Source organism: Parasteatoda tepidariorum, chromosome 2 (genome assembly GCF_982258835.1).
Source record: "Parasteatoda tepidariorum strain Cologne lab strain chromosome 2, Ptep-v5.0, whole genome shotgun sequence".
Classification (NCBI taxonomy): Eukaryota; Metazoa; Arthropoda; class Arachnida; order Araneae; family Theridiidae; genus Parasteatoda; species Parasteatoda tepidariorum.
The window spans coordinates 60566479-60588468 of record NC_141756.1 but is presented as its reverse complement, the minus strand read 5'-3'; the positions used below and the strand labels follow the sequence as shown (position 1 = coordinate 60588468).

The following is a 21990-nucleotide window of genomic DNA, read 5'->3' as shown; positions in this document are numbered from 1 at the left end:
ATAACATCTACACAGGTGACGAATCATGGATCTATGCATATGAGCCGGAAACAAAACAGCAATCAACTGTATGGGTCTTCCAAGACGAGGCAAAACCAACAAAAGTTGTTCGAGGAAGAAGCACATCGAAACAAATGATTGCCTGTTTCTTCGGCATTAACGGTCATGTGGCAACAGTGGCGTTAGAGCAACGCAGGACGGTCGATTCTGAATGGTACACGACCATTTGTTTGCCAGAAGTCATCGGAGAAATTCGAAAAAAGCAGAAGAACAGGCGAATCATTCTTCATCATGACAATGCGAGCTCTCACACATCGACTCAAACAAATGCATTTCTGACGGAGCGAAAGATCGAACTGATGGGTCATCCACCGTACAGCCCTGATTTGGCACCCAATGACTTCTTCTTATTCCCACACATCAAAAATAAATTACGTGGACAACGATTTTCGACCCCCGAAGAAGCGGTTGATGCATTCAAAACGCATGTTTTGGAGTTACTTCAATCGGACTGGAAAAAGTGCTTTGTAAATTGTTTGAAACGCATGCAAAAGTGTATTTATCATCATGGAGAATATTTTGAAAAACAATAAAACCAATTTCGATCCTACAAATTTGTTTTTTCATTATTAGGCCAGAAATATAAATAGCAACCCTCGTAGAAATGATGTTATCAAAAAATTAATAATAGTTGGAAAACATAGTAAAGCTCATGTTTACCCACAAGATCATATAAAAAAATTTATTACATTGGGTAAGACTACTGATTTGTTTGATATATAGAAAAGGACTAATATTTAGTGGAGAAAAATCATCTTAATAAGAAAATCTCAAACAAGATATTGATAAATATATTGCGTTACTTGGTTCTAGAAACAATTTTCAAACTAATATCGAGAAATTTCGGCAAAAAATCAACAATTCTGATAAAAGTGAGGATGATCTATTTTGAAAAGACAAGATCTGAATCGATGGATTTTATTGATAGCAGGAGTATATAGTTTATTTTATACATGGTTTCAAGCATAAAACATAGTAAGAAATGTGGGGAAAAGTTTTCCTAGTTTCACTACGGTCTTGGATATACAGGGTGTTCTAATAAGACCGAATTTAATTTAAGACTTTAGAATCATTTTCAAAATTGAAGTGAAAAAAATATGCACATTATGTGTCTAAAAATAATATTAAATTTAGGGAAAAAACAAAAACACTATCAAAATATAATCTTGCTAATTAATATTATTGATATTAATTTTAAATTTATAAATATTAGTTTAAGTATTAAAAGTCGCTAAAAATATTATTTATTGTTAATAATGCAGAGCAATGGTTTTTATTTCTAAATTGAATTTGGCATAACATATGAACAGTGAAGTAAATGGAATTGCTTTATGTTAGTGCATTTAAATTGTTTAATTGAGCTTCGTAAGTTAACCTCATACAGAAAAAATGTTGTGCTGAAACGAATTTTTTTTTTTACTTTTTACGCAACTCACATGACATAACCGAATTATTATAGAGAACTCCCAAACGTAATCACAATCATCAAGCAAACCACTTGAGATTTTTAGTATTATTTTGGCTATTTCTTACTTAAATCGATCACGTGTTGTGACAAACATCAATTATTAAATTATCTAACAGTAATAAAAAGCAAACTATGTTTGAAATTTTCTTTATTATGTCACCTTTTTTTTATTATATCTGCTATACTTCTCTAGTGATGGAATAAAGTAATAATTAATACGTTATGAAGGGTCTCCATGGAATCAAATTTTTATAGCACTTGTATTCTTTTTATTTGGCACAGTTTAATTTACCTAAAACACTCTTAACTCTTTCATCGCTGTTCGCTATTTTTGTATTAGTGAATATGGCTATTGATTGCAATTGTTTATTATTTTTTAAAGTAAAATAAGCAAGTTGCAATGGAATTTGCGTTTTATTTCAATTTTAGTGCTGTGGGGGAACTTTAAACTCAGAGGGTGGGACAACGACGTGTCATTGCCGTGATGAAAAAGTTAAAAAATATTCGACAAATTTGATATTTGATTTCAGTCTGGTAAATTTTCTTGCTAATCAAACAAAGTTATTAGGATTTTTGAGTATTGAACTCCGGGTGGTTCTTGAATTATTATGCCAATGCCTGTCAACATCAATCTTCGACAGGACATTACCAGTCATTTTGAAATGTCCTGTCAAAAATCTGTGTGTATAGAATCATACTAGTTCATAATATATGTACTTGGTAAAATTTATCACGTGTCACAGCGAGAACTGGGCTTACGGTGTCATTTTCTGTAAAAATGACTCTTTCAGAAAAGCATTTGCTTTTTTGAAACATTTGCTTTTCTGTATTATTTAAAGAGACCAGTTTTTATAGCTTATACATATCCTCACGATACCATCACGCTTTCACGCTGTTGTTTCCGCCCACTGTGAACTAATGCGGCTCTTATTTTAAAAGCAATTTTTAGTGTCCAAATGATCGAGAAAATATCGGTATTTTCATATCTTTAGGGTGTCAGATACTCCTTGCAACTTCACTTTACTGTTACCTTTACCAATTTTGAGGTGCAATCAGCTCATTTGAAAGTCCTGTATTTCAGATTTATTAATGTTCGTACCCATCCATTTTAACACAGAAACAATATGCAATCGTACCTCCATAAGCAATAATCAAAATGTCTTGAAAATTTGACAGGTTTCTTTTAAAACTGCGTACTATCTAACATATGCATGTATTTGTTTAGAGTCTCCGTTCCTGTATTAGTCTTAAAATTTGTTATAATTTAATTAAATCCCATTAAAACCATTTATAACTGCAATTGTATCATTTTTATTAGTTTCAATAAGTTACATTAAGATTACTAAATCCTAGTGGTTTTTATGGAGTAAGTTAAGCAATGACAAATAAACCATTAATTACTTAAAGTAACAACAAATATAATAACGATACACAAATAAAACTGTACCAACGCAGTTGAGGTTTAAATATAAATACGGCAATTAGAAAAAATCGATAGAATTCTTTTAATCTACTTTGTTTGCGTTTAAAACACATTTTTTTGTCAATGTAAGCACTTCTTTTTCTTTTCAGAACAAGCAAAATTGTTGCAAAAGGTAAATAGCCGAAAGCTACGTTTCACAGAAAAAGCTTTTAAAATAATTAGTGTATTCTTAAGGTAAGATGCGCAAATGTATATTCCCAAAAAATCAGCAGATTTTGGAACATTCTTTTGTTTTAGAATATTGATGTGACGTATAGATGTTTCTCCATGCGATGTTAGAGAATTATCGGTCTTATAAAGAATACATTTTTGGATTACTTTTAGCAGTTTTAAATTCAAACAAAAATATAATTTAATTATTTGAAATCAACGAAATTACAGGACGAGCAATTATTGACAGCAAAGTTTAAATCTTTCACACTTATACACTGAAGCAAATCAATAAAACCACAAATGGGAGAAACCGTTTAAACTTTTTAAATTAATATAATTTAACGATATTTTAAAACATTTTTTTAAATCAAAATCATTCTCATTTTAAAACAAAATTAATTTGCTTGTAATTTTAGACTGGCTTATAATTTTTTTATTTTATTTTTACATATTTTTACAATCACATTCTTAAAACTAATTCTTTATTGGCTGATAAATTTAATCAGTTTTAATACCGTAGTGACGCCCGGTGGCTGAATGGTAGCAAAAATCTTAGTTTTTATGAATGGTATCATACATACACCATTTGTTTTGCTCTTTATGTTTTGCTGTTTAATAAATGTGCTTTATGAATAGGTCTCGTTTGTTATTTTTTTCTGAATCATAATTTGCATTGCAGGAGTTGACATCGCCCTTAATTTATAGACATAAGTGTATTTGACATTATGGAGAAATTAAGTATTAAATTTAGGAAAAAACAACTAAAAGTATAAGATTTAAAATTTATATGCGCTATTTTAATTGACATGCTGAACTAAAGTATGGCACAATTAGTTTGAGTAGTGCGATAATATGGTTCAATGTAGCATCATATTAAGGCTGCAGCATATTTGAATGACATTATGCCTCTCCATGCTTAAAAATTCGCAACAGTGCACGTTAAAGCTCCACGTTTTGCTCAAAAGCTAATATGACCAAAAATCATACCTTGCCTCACTTTTTATGAATAAGGAACAGGGGTAATATCATTAAAAATAACGTAGAAATAATTTAATATTTCACGCACCCAAGGAACAATGCATTCAATTACAAAACAGAAGATTAAATATGCCTAAAGAACTTCGCAATGTTTATGGGATATATGTAACAGAAAGCTTTAACTAATATAGCGTAGTTGCCATTAAAATTATAAAAGGTTATAGCATATAAAGTCAAATATTTATTTACAAGGATATTTCATTGCTTCGTCAGACTTTGAGAAACAAGTTAGAGAACTGAAAACAGATAAGTTAGAGAACAGAAAAAATAAGTTATTGTTTTTTGTCAAAATAAAGCAATTTATCCTTAAATTTGCTAAGTTTAAGACTTATAAAATATACACTGGTGTGCAAAACTTAAGCAACAAGTGGTTTTTCGGCCACAGCTCCCCAACAAAGTATAAGATAGCCATGAAATTGCAGTATAGTGTGCACGTAATTCAGTAGAAAGATTATTTGTATGCAAATTTTAGAAATAAAACGTCGTAGGTGATGTAAGTGTACGTAAACCTTGTGGGTCGGCGCGCGCAGGTCAAAGCTGTGATAAAAGGATGAAGAGCACCGTAGTTAAAGACATTCGCTGCAAGTGCAAGTCATTTGTTTTGTGAAACATGTCTTCAAGAAATCGACTTTAGACGACTTTACTCGAGAAAGAATGATTGGGAAGCTTGAGGAGGGGCGTAGTGTTACCAGTGTCGCCGAAGAGTTCGGAATCAACAAAAGTGTTGTTTCTCGTGCTTGGAATGCCTTTAAAACTACTGGTACAGCTGTTCGGAAGGTTGGTGATGGCCGTCCAAGGAAAACAACACCAAGGGATGACTGTTACATTGTCCTCCAGGCGAAAAGAAACCGTTTTCAGTCAGCGAGCGCCATATCTCAGCAACTGTGCACAGCCACAGGATGACAAGTATCAAGATTTACAGTGGGCAGACGTCTACACAAAGGTGGCTTATTTTCTAGACGTCCTGAACGCTGCATACCTTTAAAAGTTAGCCATCGGCGGCACCGTTTAGAGTGGGGCGAAACCTGGACACCTCATCAATGGAGTCGCGTCCTCTTCACAGATGAGAGTCGTTTTAGTGCTACAAGCGATTCTCAACGTCAGTTGATCTGGAGAAAGGTTTGAGCTCGATTTCATCCCAATAACATCGCGGAAAGAGATCGTTACGGTGGTCCTGGAGTTGTCGTCTGGGGTGACATTATGTTGAACGGGCGGACTGAGCTTCAGATCTTCGACCGAGGTTCTGTAACTGGAGACCGCTACTGCAATAAGGCAATCCTATCCCATGTGCGTCTGTTCCTAGGGGCCATTGGACCAGACTTCATTTTTATGGATGACGATGCCCGGCCACACCGTACTGCTAATGTTCAAGAGCTACTGGAAAGTGAAGATATCACACGAATGGATTGGCCAGCTTACTCTCCAGATCTAAATCCCATAGAGCATGTGTGGGATGCATTAGGGGGACGTCTTGCGACACGACAGTATCCTCCTGGTAACACCCATCAGCTGAAACATGCGTTAAAGGAGGAATGGAGACGTTTACCCCAAGAACTCCTGGATAATCTGGTGCTGAGCATGGAGAGACGATGCCAAGCAACAATTACCGTAAGGGGAGGGCATATCCCATACTAGGGAACATCTGCCAGTTGTACTTACGCTTCTTCAGGCAATGATGTGTAACGCTACTATATGTCAAATAAAGCCTTTTTTTTTGTTCCATACCCTACTTTAAGCTTTATATTCATTTCTGCGCCATTATTCTTTCACCATCGTTTAAGTACAAAATAATGTACATCATATTCAAATGTCATGTCAATCGGATAATTTCTTGTAGAGTTATGACAAAAAACGCACTTGTTGCTTAAGTTTTGCACACCAGAGTATATTTTCATGCATTTAACTAATATAATAGAGCCTTTTAAAATTAATAATTTATTAATACCAGTGTTTTCATAGATGCAAATATAATACAATATAAAAATGCATGTTTTATTTTTTGAAAGAACTTTTTCCTCTAATAAATATCTGGAAAATAAATTTTAAAGTATATTATAATGACTCTAAAGCATTTTACGCATAATAGTAAAAAAAAAAAGTGTTGCCTTGAGTAAAGACCACTACTTTGCGGCTTCATTTTTTATTAATACAGAATAGTGGTAATATCTTTAAAACAAATTGAGAAAAAATAGTGTCTCACACATCCAATGTATTCGATAAAATTCCAGAGACAATTTATGTTTAGAAAACTTAAATATGTTTTTCTGATATTTGTAGAGGAAAACTTAAACTAATACAACACTGGTGCTATCAAAACTATAAATATAGTGAAATATTTATTTACAAGAGAAAAAATTATTTTCTTAGAGAAACTTCAAAGAAAGGAATATGATAATAAAAGAGTAATTGTTTGCTACAAGTTATGTAATTTTTTCCAAGCAAAAGTACTATTTTGAAAAAACTTATTCTGATGTTATTTATCTACTGTAATAAAAATAATTGGAATGAATAATATACTGATACACGTGTTTTTATGACTGTAAATACTATAAGAAAATTTAAAAACACATGTTTTTCCTTTGAAGAGAACTTATCACTCAAAAAGTTAAAGTTTATGAGAAATCCTTAAAATATCTGAATTTTGGAATATTTAAATAAACCGTATTATGTATAACAGTAGTTCGAAATTTCTAAGTTAAGAAGAACTATTATTTCTGTTCAGGAAGTGATTTCGGAAAGAGATTAACATTTTCCTCATTAAAATAAATCACTTAACTTAATACATGTTATTATAAAAGAGATATCTTAAGCCACTGAATAAAGTTTCTCCTTTTGTATGAGCAGATTTAAATAATATCCATTCTATCTGAATCAACGCTAATCCCAGAACTTTTAGTATAAATTTGCATTGATTGCCGCTGAAAGATTAGATGAAAGACTCATTTTATCAATTATAGATTCAAAAAAGAAATCTTGATTGCTCAGCTAACGAAATACAAATTTATTAAAGCTAGTTAAGCAGTAAAATAATGCTATTTCATGTAAAAAAATAATATGAAAATAAATATAAAAATAATGTACTATTTAATTATAAATAATATAAATATATCATAATATCTTTATATCTTTTCATCATATCTTTCTATCATATCTTTCTATCATATCTTTCTATCATATTTTAACTATAAGGTCCTTGTGCATGGTACTGAATTTATTTAAATTAATTCATATCATTGAAATCAAGATTTAAAACAAGAAATTTTCCAATAATTAATACCAGAAATTAGAAAATTGATAGAAATCAAAAAAAAAATTAGTTTCTAATTTATTATTACTTACTGCACCAATCATAAAATTATTATTTATAAGCCTAAGCTAGCAAATCAATGCTGACTTTGAGAATGCAAATGTGGGAACTTCATAAACATAAACTTGTAATTGAAAATCCAATCCAGAAGACGAGGAAGCTCCTATATCAAAAATGGTGTCAAATTTTATTCAATGGCAGATTTTTTGCATGAAATTAATCAGATTAGTGCTCTCCAGAACCCATGACTCGACAACCACTGGGGATATTTTACGTCAGCAATGTGTTATTATTATTATTATTATTATTATTATTAGTATTAGTAGTAGTAGTAGTAATAGTAGTAGTAGTAGTAGTAGTAGTAGTAATAGTAGTAGTAGTAGTAGTAGTAGTAGTAGTAGTAGTAGTAGTAGTAGTAGTAGTAGTACACAATTTACCTAAACTTTATATGATTGAAAAATAAATACTTTTATCTGTATTTTACAACTATATTTTAAAACTTTGCAATAAAAATTTCTCAGAGCCCATAACAGTTCACGAATGATGCTGTTTTAACAGTAGTAGTAGTAGTAGTAGTACACAATTTACCTAAACTTTATATGATTGAAAAATAAATACTTTATCTGTATTTTGCAACCATATTTTAAAACTTTGCAATAAAAATTTATCAGAGCCCATAACAGTTTGCGAATAAGGCTGTTTTAACAGTAGTAGTAGTAGTTGTTGTAGTAGTAGTAGTAGTAGTAGTAGTAGTAGTAGTAGTAGTACACAATTTACCTAAACTTTACATGATTGAAAAATAAATACTTTTATCTGTATTTTGCAAACATATTTTAAAACTTTGCAATAAAAATTTCTCAGAGTTCATAACAGTTTACGAATAATGCTGCTTTAACATTTATGCAAAGAATTAGTCTATTGCTTGGCAAAATAAATTTAGTACTTAGTTTTAGCTTAATGAAAATTTGTAATTTGTTTTACGTGGTGTGCATTATATAATATTTTACCTTCTCAAATTAGATTGTTTGAATCGATATATATCTATAAAATATTACATTATGAAGTTGGGACAAATGATCTTTAGCAAATAATTATAATTATTTGCGGAAAAAACTATCAACCCTAAAGTAATTTTTCTTCTTACTTTTCAAATCAACTTTAATGATAAAGCAATGACAAAGAAGAAACAATATTGTATAAAATATGATACAAGAGAAAAGTTAATACTCTTTTGTCATATGTTAAAAGAAAAAGTCGATATACGATATATCACACATCAGTTCGTATCAAATTTCTTTATTTTTCGTTCACTAAATATCGTACTAAATGCATGTCAGCAGGTTTGTTATGATTATTAGTGATATAAAAATCGTGTTTTTAAGGTATCTGCATGTAGGGCTATGAGTTTTACAGCGAGCTAATTCACTTTAAATTGAATTAGAGATAAATATATTTGAAAATTTCCTTTACAATGTTTCGAACTACCTATCTTCATTTTATGAGATATTTTATTTCAATCAAGAGACCTGTAACAATTAAGTTATCGTTTTTAGTTAAACATAGGCATAAAAAATTAATGCAGTGAAAAGCAAATATATCACATCTAAGATTGGCCCATTATTACTTTTTTAGGCTCTTATATTTCAAAAATATTTTTTTTTAAAAAACGCAAAATAAAGAGAGATCTTTCAAGAAATCTTCCCCTTTCTTAAACTAAAGAATTTTCTTGGAAAGACATTAAGACTATTTTTTGATAGAAATTTACAGAGAAATCACATTCTCTTGATTTGAGTTTTAGAATTCTTAGAAGACATATGAATAAGCGAAAAAAATCACCATATCGATCTGAAATAAAAAAGGCTTTAACCTTTTCTTTTGCACTTTATGCTATTTTGAAGTAATGTTAAAATAAAAACTTGCAATAATCCAAAAGAATTAACATCCATTATGATTAAAGATTTTTTTAAAACAATATATTAAACTGCAGTTAATAATAATAAACAATACATTGAACTACCAAATAAAAATTTTCAAATTTAAATACATTTCTAAATTGCTTCAAAAAATTTACGTCTTGAATGAAATCTCATCAACTGGTCAAAAATGAAAATTTAAGCCACGCTTTTAAAAATTGTCTCCCGATGAGTTTTCGTTCATATTAGATTAGCTGATACGTTAAGCTATAGAAATGTTTAACAATATTTTAGCACATTTAAAAACCATACAGAAAAATAAGAAATGCCAACATATTTTAGCGATTTTTAGATTTTTTATTTTATTCAAGATTATTTTTAAACTCGCTTTTCACAAAGCAAGGGCTTTTAATTTTAGTATATTTATCATTATGAAACCAGGCATTCAAAAAAAGTCATAAAAACAAAAATTTTTATCCTTTTTAAAATGTGCAAAGCTTTTAAATTCAAATACATCAACATGTTTCTCCAAAAACTTCTCATTCTGTGTGTTTGAATATATTTGTATAAAATATTCTCCGTTATCACGAAATTGCAAGCAGAAAACATGGTTTACAGTACATAATTTTATTACAAAAACAAATCAAAATTTTTATTTTTTTATTTAAATTCTTCGTGTGCTTCATGCTTCTTTAAAAAAAAAATTTTTTTAATGTTATATTTTGAAAATCATTAATTAATTATAAAAAGAAGTGATTTAAAAAAAAGACTCAAGTAAATTGTCTATTAATTTAAAAAACTACTACATTTTTTGAAGACCATCCAATTGGTTTAAAGGAATAATGCTTCTAAGATTAAAGAGAATTTCTTTTGGCTACATTTTTATTGACTTCATTTATAATGATAGAATCTTGAAACAACATTGTCAACCACTTTCCGATTAGCTGCCTCCTAAACTATCAGAATATGGCAAAATTTACCATGTTTCTGGCACTATGAGAATATCAAAAATATCTGCAATTTGTACCGAATCACTTTATTAATAATTTTGGTAATTTTAACAATAAAATATGGCTTTAGAATGTCTAATGAAGTTTGGTAAATGTGGCAAAATTCTTTTACCATTTTATCGGTTATTAAAATCTTGACAAACAAACTAGCAGGCTTATTACTAAGAAGAAGAAATAAATAAAATTAAATTAAATTTTAAAAATTGTGTTTGCATTAAGCGGAACTTAAAGAAAATATTTTGTTTTTATCAGATTAAAACTGAAGAATGCTCACTGCGAAAAATTCCGGTTCAAATTACGATATAAAGTACCTTGGGTGCACCATCTGTAAAATCCGCTTTACCGTTAAGTTCATTTTTACGGTAAAATATTATACTTTGATTTTTGAAGAAATATTTATTTACTTAGAGTGATTCAATTATTTTAAGGTAATTATTACTGTAAAAATTAACTATATATCAGTCTTTTTTTGTTTCATAAAATTTTCCAGTGAAAATGGAATTTACGGTAAAAAAAGTACCGGCACCCTGAGTGCCGTTACTTTTTACAATAATTTTGACTGGAACTTTTTATATCATCGGACATATCACATTCTTAATAAATTTCTATCACCACTGAAAAACCCCTCGTAATTAACTTTTCACTTTCGTAATTAACTTTTGTCTCCCCCGAAAATCAGCCTTGGGTGATGTGATCAAAGTTTTTCTTTATCTGACAGAAACAAATTTGTTTTCTCCCTTTTAGTCCACTTTAAAAACTTAGTTTTAAAGTATTTTTTTATTTAGTTTTATCTTATAATTAGTTTTTAAAAAGTAAAATAATTCAAATCATTATGATTAAAGTCTTACATATCTGTAGGCCAACCAAAATACCATATTTGCTTATCTTATAGAAGCAATAGAAGCAAATTTCCAAAACATATTAAATTATCGACTATTAAGATACTCCGATATCTTTCAGATACTATGATTACCTTTAACCAGACATGCATATCATATTCATTGAACTTAGAGACGTTGATTGAACTTATCATGCTTATTTATACCAAAGATTGAAGTTGAAATTACCTCAATTCGGCTTAATATGAGCGTCTATATCATAGTGTAATCGGACATCATTTTATGTCGCTTCCTGTTTCTAAAAACTGGAAGAATAAAACGAACACCTTCATTATTGATACTTTTTATACCTCAATTAGTCATTGATTTTCTTTAGTTTTGTTATGAAATAGAAGTGGAGCTTTCAAATGGAAACGGAAATAGTCCACACACGCAATCCATTTAATTGTGCTTATAATGAGCAAGATGATACCAAAAAAAAAAAAAAATAGTCGCGGACAAAAGCTTAAAAGCATTGCGGTTTAGAAAAAAAATATAGCACAACAAATTCAGTAGGGAAAGAATGTAGTTTGAGAATGGACTGAAATTATATAAATTAAAATTTGTACCCCATCTAACTTGGCTGCATTGCGAATTTAAAGAATATATCTTGGCACTTAACTTAATATGCCTAAATAGATGGAATGACATTAAAGGTAACGTTCTAATACTATTTCTTTGCTACATTTTATTTAAAATAATAAACCGCAAAGTACTTTTAAATTTAATTCAAAAGTTGAACGAAATTATTATAATTATCTCATTCCTTCCTTTTTTTAAGTTTTGTTTACTTCAGATTTCCGATTTCATTTCAGTTGTTATGGTATTATATAAAAACATTATTTGAATAGTTGGCAAACTCAATCTTTAAATTCTATCTCTTCTCTCTATCTCTGTCTTTAACCTCTATCTCTTTGAATAGTTGGCTAACTCTATTTTTTATACAAAATCCTAAAGTACAATGAGTGTTTTGTTTTTCTGTTTTCTTCGATTTGTGGTGATCGCCTTTTAACAGCAAAGAAGGAAGCAAACTAGATGGAAAAAATGACTTAATGACTTGAATAAACAAGATAGGGAGGCTGACTCAGTTTTTCAAAAAAATTTCTGGAGTTAGCTCACTATTCGAAAATGGCCTTCAGGAATCTATTGCTAAACCTGTCTAAATCTAAGAATTAAAAAGGCTTTATTAATTAGTATGAAACTGAAAAAAATAATTATAACCCTGTCAAAATTCGTATTTATATATTTTTTTTTTAGAAAAAAGGTTTTTTTAATCCACTCCATTTGCCGCGGTGGTTCAGGGAATTGAGAGCTTGCCTCGCAATCAAGTGACTTGGTTCGAATCCCAGCAGTGGCTGGTAGATACAAATTCTGCTCCCGGTTGGCGCCAACCTTAGTGCTGACGTAAAATATCCTCAAAGGTTGATGGATCTTGGGTTAGAATCCCCTACCCGTCGGGTTAACTATGGGAGGTTTTCGTAATTTTCCTCTCCATGTATCGCAAATGCGAATTAGTTCCATCAAATAGTCCACGAAGGCTAGCTCGTTCCATTGCTTGTTTGAGTGTTCTTTTGTCTTCTGAGTTAAGTTCAAAATTACAAGAATATGGCGTTGAACATTGATTGCATTGGGTTCAAGGCCGATGGTAAAATAAAATAAAAATCCATCCTATTTATATGCATTGTACTCTCTTTAGTTCTGTGATACATTTTCCTTCATTAGAAATATTGGATTATAAATCCGGAAGTTACAAATAATTTTCAATTTTCTTGATATTATCTAAGCGTAATATTTTGCAATATATAAACACAATTATTTTTAATTTATATAATTTTGTGAAACTTTAATCATCACTATTAGAATTTTTATTTATCTCTTCTCCTTAGTTAAGTTAATGCGTTAAGTTAGTTCGTTAAGTTAGCGTATTTATGTGTATATTTCAACACAAAAACATACAGTTTACGAAAAGAGAGAAAAAAAAGCTTGCACTTCTGTGTCATTTTTTACCGTTTCATATCAATCACACCTGGTAAACGTTTAAACTAGATTTCATCATATTTTGATTTCACATGAGAGAAAGCTTAAGAGATTATGGAATAATCATCTTGACATTTCAACGAAACTTGACGTCTGCTTGCGCACAAATGAATGCCAAAGTTGAGTGAGTGCTTATTTGAATCGCGTATTCATATTTAAATAATTTTAAGAAAAAATACTTTTGATTTAAAAACTTTTGATTTAAAAACTTTTGATTTCAGCTCAAAAGTTTAAAAAAAAAATACAATTTGCAACTTCGATTTTCGAAATAAACTGCAAAACTATATTTTCTTTTAAATATTGATTTGTTTTTTACGCAAAATTCAGTATAAAAAATATTTAGGTAAAAAACTAAAATTCGAATTTTTTTTCATTCAAGATATTTGATACTGAAGACATTAATAATAATTAAGACATTTAATAATTAAGACATTTAAGACAGATAAATAAGACATTTTAACCACTATATTATTTTTTACATTGTTACCTGCTTTAGTACAACATTATTTTATTCTTTCTTTTCAATATATACGAACGAAAACAATGTACGACAACAACATACGCTTCAACATACAATTAATATTTTTAGTAATGGTTAAACTTAGTATTACTTATAAATGATGGCATAATAATTCAGATAAAAAAAATATTTACTCAGTTACTCGAAAACATTTAAAACGCCCAATATGTAATACATACTTTACTTCATGCATTATTTTATATATGTTCAAAAAAGCATTAATTTAAACATATCCATCATATTGAACGGATATATCAATTTGCTACAATTTTGCTTTCGGCATCATACCAACCTGTTTTAAGACAGTAAAACTTTTTTTCATTCAGCTAATCAGATAGCTACACCTTACTTTTCGGCATCATACCAAACTGTTATAAAGTTGTAGAACTTCAACAAAGCAATAAAAATTCGTTCATTCATTTAATCAGATTGCTACACCTTTGCTCTCCGAAATCATAACAAACTGTTATAAAGCAATAAAAACTTTTTCATTCATCTAATCAGATTGCTACACCTTTGCTTTCCTCCATCATACCAAGCTGTTATAAGACAAAAAAAATTTCATTCATCTAATCAGATTGCTACACCTTGCTTTTCGACATCATTCCAAACTGTTATAAAGCAGTAAAAACTTATTTATGCTTTTCAACATCATTCCAAACTGTTATAAAACAGTAAAAACTTATTTATGCTTTTCTAAATCATTCCAAACTGTTATAAAGTAGTAAAAACTTATTTATGCTTTTCGACATCATTCCAAACTGTTATAAAGCAATAAAAACTTATTTATGATATTCGACATCATTCCAAACTATTATAAAGCAGTAAAAAAATTTTTATGCTTTTCAACATCATTCCAAACTATAAAGCAGTAAAAACTTATTTATGCTTTTCGACATCATTCCAAACTGTTATAAAGCAGTAAAAACTTCTTTATTACTCTAATCAGAGTTCTATCACCTTTGCTTTCCGGCATCATGCCAAACTAGTATAAAGCAGTAAGATGGTGAAAACGAAGTTGAACGTTGGCAGCCGTAAACTCAAAATTAGGCCGGCTGTTCAACGATGGTTAAAAGATAAAATAAAATAATAAAACAAAGAAAATAATGCGTGTAAAATGTTTCAAAAACTTTTTTGGAACTCATTCAAACTTTAAATAAAATAAGTTTAAATAAAATCACTACTCTTTCTATGAACTATCAATTCGTACTCGAAATAATGTACTCAGAAATTTTCTTCATTATATAGTTTTAAGCCACCTTAAGAATAAATTTAATTAAGTGGAAAATAGAAAAACAAAATTATCTGATGACTATGGTTTTCATGCAAAAATTTTAACCCATTAACGTTAATTAGTTGAGATGAATCTAAGATAAAAATAATATCCTACTTTATTTATCAGTAAACGATAGAAATACTGCTTAATTTTACCATAAATAGAGTTGCCAAAGAAATTATTGTTGAACAATCACAGAGGGTTTGAAATTAAAGTGCTTTTTACTTCACTAAATGAAGAAATAAGTAAATAATCAATAAATCAGTACTAAATAACGCTTAAATCAGGCACAGAACTAAAGACGACACAATTAATAAAGCTTAAATAATTCCATTTTTTATTATTATTGTTTTTTACCGTTGTTTTATTCTGTTAGATTGGGCAAAATACGCTATTAGTAGTTTGTTTTTCAAAATAAAGATTAACTGTATTCAGTTGTTTAGACTAACTTCATAACAAAATTCAGACGATTATCAAGATTAGAGGTGCGGAGTTGTGCGATATTATGCAAGGTAAGGTCTTTTATAATTTCTCTAAGGGTGACAAGTTTTTCGTCCGGTGAAAATGATTCGGATATTAGAAAATTAAAAGCTTTAAAATGCCTTACTGCTAAAAGAAACTTATAAATAAATTGAAATTTTATCATTTTTTAAAATCATATAAAATAAACAAATAGCATTTAAATATATGTTTTTTAACCATGTTTCTATGTATATATAACGTTAGATTATCTTACTTCATAATGATGATTGATTCGTATTCTTTATTTCTATGACATTTCAATAGATGTAAAAAGTTATTGTTGTTTTTTCAATTCCAAAATATAAAGAACAAATGTTTTTAAACTTAAAAGATCATATCTACATATCAAAATTTTTAATTATTATTCATATAATAAATATTACCTCCCGTCTTTAAAAAGGAAGTAACTGCATTAAATTCTGTGATTTTTTAAAGGAGTGTAAATTCAAAAATACATTTCTATTTATTTTGAGATATTCGAATTAATATTCGATCGCTTTTGATAATGCTGTGGCTTAGATTGAAAGATAGTACATTGTTATACGTCTTCGACTCGAGCGTGTATATTTGTACAGACTAAAGATAACACCTTAAGTAAATGCCTTTAAGGAATATTTTAGGAGGCTTAATGCAGATACCATAATTTCTTACGTATTTCTGTGAAAATATTTAAAGAAAGAAGAAAATTTGATTTATTTATGTTTTATTTGCTAAAATGAATCTTCACATGAACGGTTGAATTTGTAAGTATATTAAACATTTTTTCACTATTAATTACGTCATTGACGCAAACACAAGTTTCGTACTTATTAAAATATGCTTGAGATATAAATACAAAATTATGCAACTTGTTTAGTCTTTGGGGAAATATTATTATGCCCCTATTAAGATATAATAAACTTTTAGATATAAATAATAAGAATTCTACTTTTGAACGATGTTCTCTTTTATTAAAATCACCATTTGTTGGCTATACACAATTCACATGCTAAAATTCTTTTCCAAAATAAAGCGAATATTTTTAATGTTGTTGATATTATTATGATTGCTCATTTTATTGCTTAAGGATCTAAAAATAAATAATCCATCCTGCTGAAGATTCCCGTGTCGTAAATGGTGACTGTTCCACGTTAAATCTGCCGGGTCACAAAGTCCTCCATGTTACCATAACAAAGCAATACCCCTCCTGGTACTGAATTGGAGATTGGTCGCTCTCTCGTTCAGGTCAAAATTACGATCTGTGGATGTATAACTGGGTTCGCCCAATAAACGGGTGTGACGTATGAGTGTGGCAAAAATCGAATTCTTGGCCATAGATGGCGCCACTGGAAAACAAGAACAATCGCACCCCCAGTGCCTTAATGGACTACGACAACAACAACATTGAAATTGCCTGAATTAATTTCATAAAACAATAATTTACTATGGCATTACTTTTTTTTAAATGTTTCCTTTGAAAATATTTTTAATTTTATTGCAAAGGTAATACTTTTTAAAGATAATTGATTCAACCTAGACTTATATTTATTAGTAAGACTCTATCCACATTCCACGCATCGCAACCTTTGTCTTTTATTGCAAATGCTGGTAGAACTTCAGCTCAGAAAATTTTGAGCCCTGCCGAGGCAAAGATAAAATTGTGGCCAAGATTTGGCGTGAGAACAATCCGAAACGAACTTATTTAATTCGCTGGTTTCCTTTTTATATTTGATTCATTAATATAAAGATAGGATAAGAAAAAGGATCGAGTTATAGGATCGATATATCGGCGAAATACAAAACAGCTGAGTACGAATTCTGGTAGAAAAGTGAAGTGGAGAAAGAAGTTCGGTGAAAAAATATCTAGTCAATGATAAAATACGAGCCATAATGAAGACAATGAAAGTTCAATAATGATGCTTATATCATGCTACTCTGTAAAAAAAAATTCCGGGGGATCAAATAACAGTATAAAGTGCCGGCAGCTACTTTACAATCCAACAGTTTTAATCGACTCGTTCTTTTTTTAATGATTTTTCACTTGATTGTTGTTGGTCACAATTCTAATGCAAGCTTTTATTTCTTTTAAAATTAGCTACCTGGACTAAAAAATTTCAGGAACCAAGTTGTTGTTTTTTATTTTTATTTAAGAAAACGCCAAACAGAACAGCGAGTCGTTAAACGCCACTGGATTGAAAAATCGCGTACCGGGATTTCGGGTGCATCATCCATGAAATCCATTTTTACCGTAAAATATTATACCGTAATTTTTACAATAATATTTATTTAATTAAAGTGATTCAGTGATTTTATAGTAAATAACACTAAAGAAATTACGGTATATAAGATTTTTTGTTCCATAGCATGTTCCGGTAAAAATTACTGTGCCTTTTAACTGTAATTTGATCCGGAACTTTTTACAGAATTATTTAGTCTTTTAACTCTAATGTATAACATCAGCAGACTATTTTTTAATATCACAGCATTAAATGTTGCAGATTTATTACTATATGTAAACAAATTACAATAAAGATTACAAACATTTATTCTAGATTATGAAAATCCAGATTCTAGAGTTAAAATTTTTAATGCATGATTCTGATCAATTAGCATAGCTTTTCCTGATACTTTTAGCTTGGAGCTAAAAGTATTTACCTAATAAGGCTTTTCAGTGAAAACAGGAATAATCATAACAGTTGTCTTTTTATTTATGTCGTAAATAAAATAAGATTTTTCGACAAAGCAAATAATTTTTTCCTGGGTGATTTCTCAAGGGGGTCGTCAGAACACCATTTCTCATCTCGATTCTGCTCAGCTCTAAGATTCCATGAGACAATAATGAAACTTCGCAAGAATTATTAAATGAATAGCTAATAATTGATTTTGAAAAAAAATATTCATATATATTTACATTTTTGAAAAAAAATTGCCTCCCATCAATATCAATATAATGTCAAATTAAGACATAATACGAAGAATATGAGAGGCGATTTACTTCTTTAAGTTCCAAATAATAAAAATAACTACAACGGATTCTAATTCTCACATTTAAGGTAACGAAATATAATTTAATCATTTAGTGGTATTTCGTCATTCTTCATTCTGAAAAAAAAAATCATTCTTAGAAAAGTAATAAACTTATATGGGTGTATTTTTAAGATGAAAAATAGTTCTCTTTTTCAATAAATAAAGCAAAATTTAAAAATATTAGAATGCTTCAATTGAAAACGAAATCTATATCAATTTAAATTACTACTCGGCATAGGATTAGATATTGTACAATTATAAAATTGAGGCAAAATTTGCCTTCTAAAAGTAATTAAGTATAGTGACTATATTAATTAAATAATTCCAAAAAATTGAAGTGGAAAAATAATACTTGATTAAAAATTTCATTCGCTTTAAAAATATACAAATTAGAAATAACAGTCAACACGTTTCAAACGCTAAAAACAGGTGCCCATTTTCAAGACTTTCCAGGCATGAATGCTAAAAAACAATTACATTTTTTTAATTTCTTCTCATTCACGCCTGGCAAGTCTTGAAAATGGTTGCCTGTTTTTGAGCGCTTGAAACATATCAACTGTTATTTCCACTTGCTTATTTTTGAAGTGAATGACGTTTTTAATCAAGTAATATAGTGACTACATTTTGAAGGTAGTTCGTAGAAATTTAAAAAAAAATTGCTGTTATTGTAGATAATTATACATTTCATATTATATCCGTCGTTGAACAGCCGACCCAATTTTGGGTTAACGACTACTAATGTTCAACTCCATAGCCTTGTAATTTTGAACCCAATCCAGAGGATAAGGGAACTCCTGGATCGAGTATTGGGAGAAATTTATTTTCGTGGAGGACTATTTGATGAAGCTAACTCGCATTTGCGTTGCATGGAGAGGAAGATCATGAGAATCTCCCACGGTTTGCCTGAAGGCAAGGGAATTCTAACCCATGATCCGTCTACCACTGAGGATATTTCACGTCAGCACTGTGGTCGGTGCAAGCAGGATGCGGAATTCGTATCGACTGGGATTCGAACCCAGTTCGCCGCATTGGAAGGCGAACGCTCTATCCCCTGAGCCATCGCGGCTCTAGTTAACTATACATTTGTAATAAAATAGTTGTATTGTGCGGCTTTGAGGAGAACTCCTAAAGACTTAAAGTCTGGTACTGTCTGCTGCTATGCAAGTGAGAGCACATTTCTAATGGGGGTGCAATGAAGTCGATTGGTTTACTTACTAGTATTACCTATGCCAAGATCAAGACAAAACTATTCACTTCACCCCACACCCCTATTTGAAGTGACTTTTCCTTGTAACCATGGTACCTGCCACGACGAGCGACTGGTGTCTGAAGGAGTTCTCCTGAAAGCTGCACTATAGCTAACTAGGAAAATAAAAAATGTTTTTACGACCACTGATATTTTTCATTCATTATCTGTTTCAGGACTCGAAAAAAAAAGTCAAAGAAAATATGAATTTCTATTCCTCATTCTCTCTCTTGGCAATTACGATGGCGTCACTTTATTTCTTAACCTCTGGTGCGAGATTCACAAGAAATGAAGCGAGGTGTGCCGTTCTTTGCTTGAACAAGATGAGTGAAGAATGTCGAATTTGCAACACCAGGATACCTATGAGATTTGGCAAAAGAAGCGGAGATTCGCCAAATGGGCTTTTTAACGCCTTGGGGATTGAACCTAAAACGGACTATCGCATCCTTGAAATATTTGAAGGTGACAGTCCCGATTCAAGCTTTTCAGACGAAGAGTAAAAAAGCCAAAATCTTTTTCGATGTACCTAATTATGTTCATTTGTGCACGAGTAAAACATGTATGTTATTTATATTAAGTAGTAGATATATGTAACAATCAGCTCAGTTTTCTTGTCTCATTCATGAAGATTTTGTGTTTCCCTTTCCTTAAGACTCGATGGAAGTAACAATCATAATGTATATTGTTTCAATCACTAACTATATTATATTGCACAATTTTCAATTAAATTTGTCAATAAAGTTTATTAAACAACCCCATTAATATTTTCATGTGAAATATAAATGAAAACTTAAGTGTCGGATCGAGCAAAGTTGATAACACTTACAAAATCCAACTATTTTCACCAAGATAAACATATCTTGCTAATAGTAATCGTTTATTAATGTAAGCTCAAATAAAGAAAAAAAAATGTATAGTTCTTATATTACTTGATTTTTTCCCTCACACTTATATAAAAAAAAATTTAAAAACTGAGTACACAAATGCTAAAAAATGTAACAAGAGCTTAATAAAAGAACATTTTATGGAGAGCTGTAAGTAACAATACGTTTATAGTTGGAAATAAAAAATATTATTTTGCTAAATATTATTGAATGAAAGGTGACCATAGGCAACTATTGAATTTCGAAAATATCAATGTTGTTCCTTGCATGACACACCAGCTCGTCTTGATGTCCCCCCCCCCTCCGAGTCTTGTTTCATTTATATGAACGTCGATTATCTAGTTAATGGTCACAGACAGTTCTACCCCAAACCTACATTGCTCATGGAAATGCATTCAACCTTGGCACCATCCCTTCGGGTATCATGGTTCCGCTTAGGTTTTTTTTCCCCCATTAATTTTTCTCCATACTCTTCGTTGTCCACAATGGCTTTCCTTGTTTATAACCTCCTCCTTTTTCATTATTCAAGTGATATTGTCTTGACCAGAAGGGACGTATTCAAGCGCTCAAATCATACACACATATTCTTCACTGCAAATTGGAAAATAGAGCTTCTATCATAGCTTTCCATCTATCCATTTGTGGGCCGATATTTTGACAGCTCTAATCATGTTGGCCTTTTATCCATTTCAACTTCTGTAGATAAAGACAAAGTTCACTGAGAGATCCTTACATTTGCCGAAAAAACACACTGGAAGGCTCTGCATTTATGTTATAAAATTATAGATTTTACTATCTTTTAATGCTGATTGTTCTTTTTCTATAAGATATTCCCTTTTACCAATAATTGATGTAGCAAATATAGATAAATATATATAGTGAAAAGTGATTACTCAAACTCAAATTTCGTAGCATTAACCGTTGAAAAGGCGATTGGGAAACAAAATTGACTTACAATGGACTATTGAGGGCATTAAAAAGTGATGACTCAAAATTGCAATTCAAAATTTCTCAAGAAAAAAAAAAAATTTTGTTCAGAAGCTCTCGCGAGCGCAGGTTGTTAACCCAATTATTACAAAAAAACATTGCTAGAAGTACAAAAAAGTCTCCCAATAGTCTTCTATTCCTGAAAATAGTTGCTCTTTTAGCCTTTTCAGGTAAAATTTTTTTAAAAAAATTGCAAATAATC

General features: G+C 30.1%; 1 long non-coding RNA gene across 1 annotated transcript in view; it reads left to right on the top strand.

The window, feature by feature from the left end:
- The window catches only part of LOC122270000 (uncharacterized), a 38726-nt gene extending 18051 nt beyond the window's left edge, over positions 1–20675 (top strand). Inside the window, exon 2 of the long non-coding RNA XR_011636154.2 lies at positions 20094–20675. This is a non-coding gene — a long non-coding RNA (uncharacterized LOC122270000). The remainder of the gene's footprint in view (positions 1–20093) is intronic.
- Positions 20676–21990: the final 1315 nt, after the last annotated feature.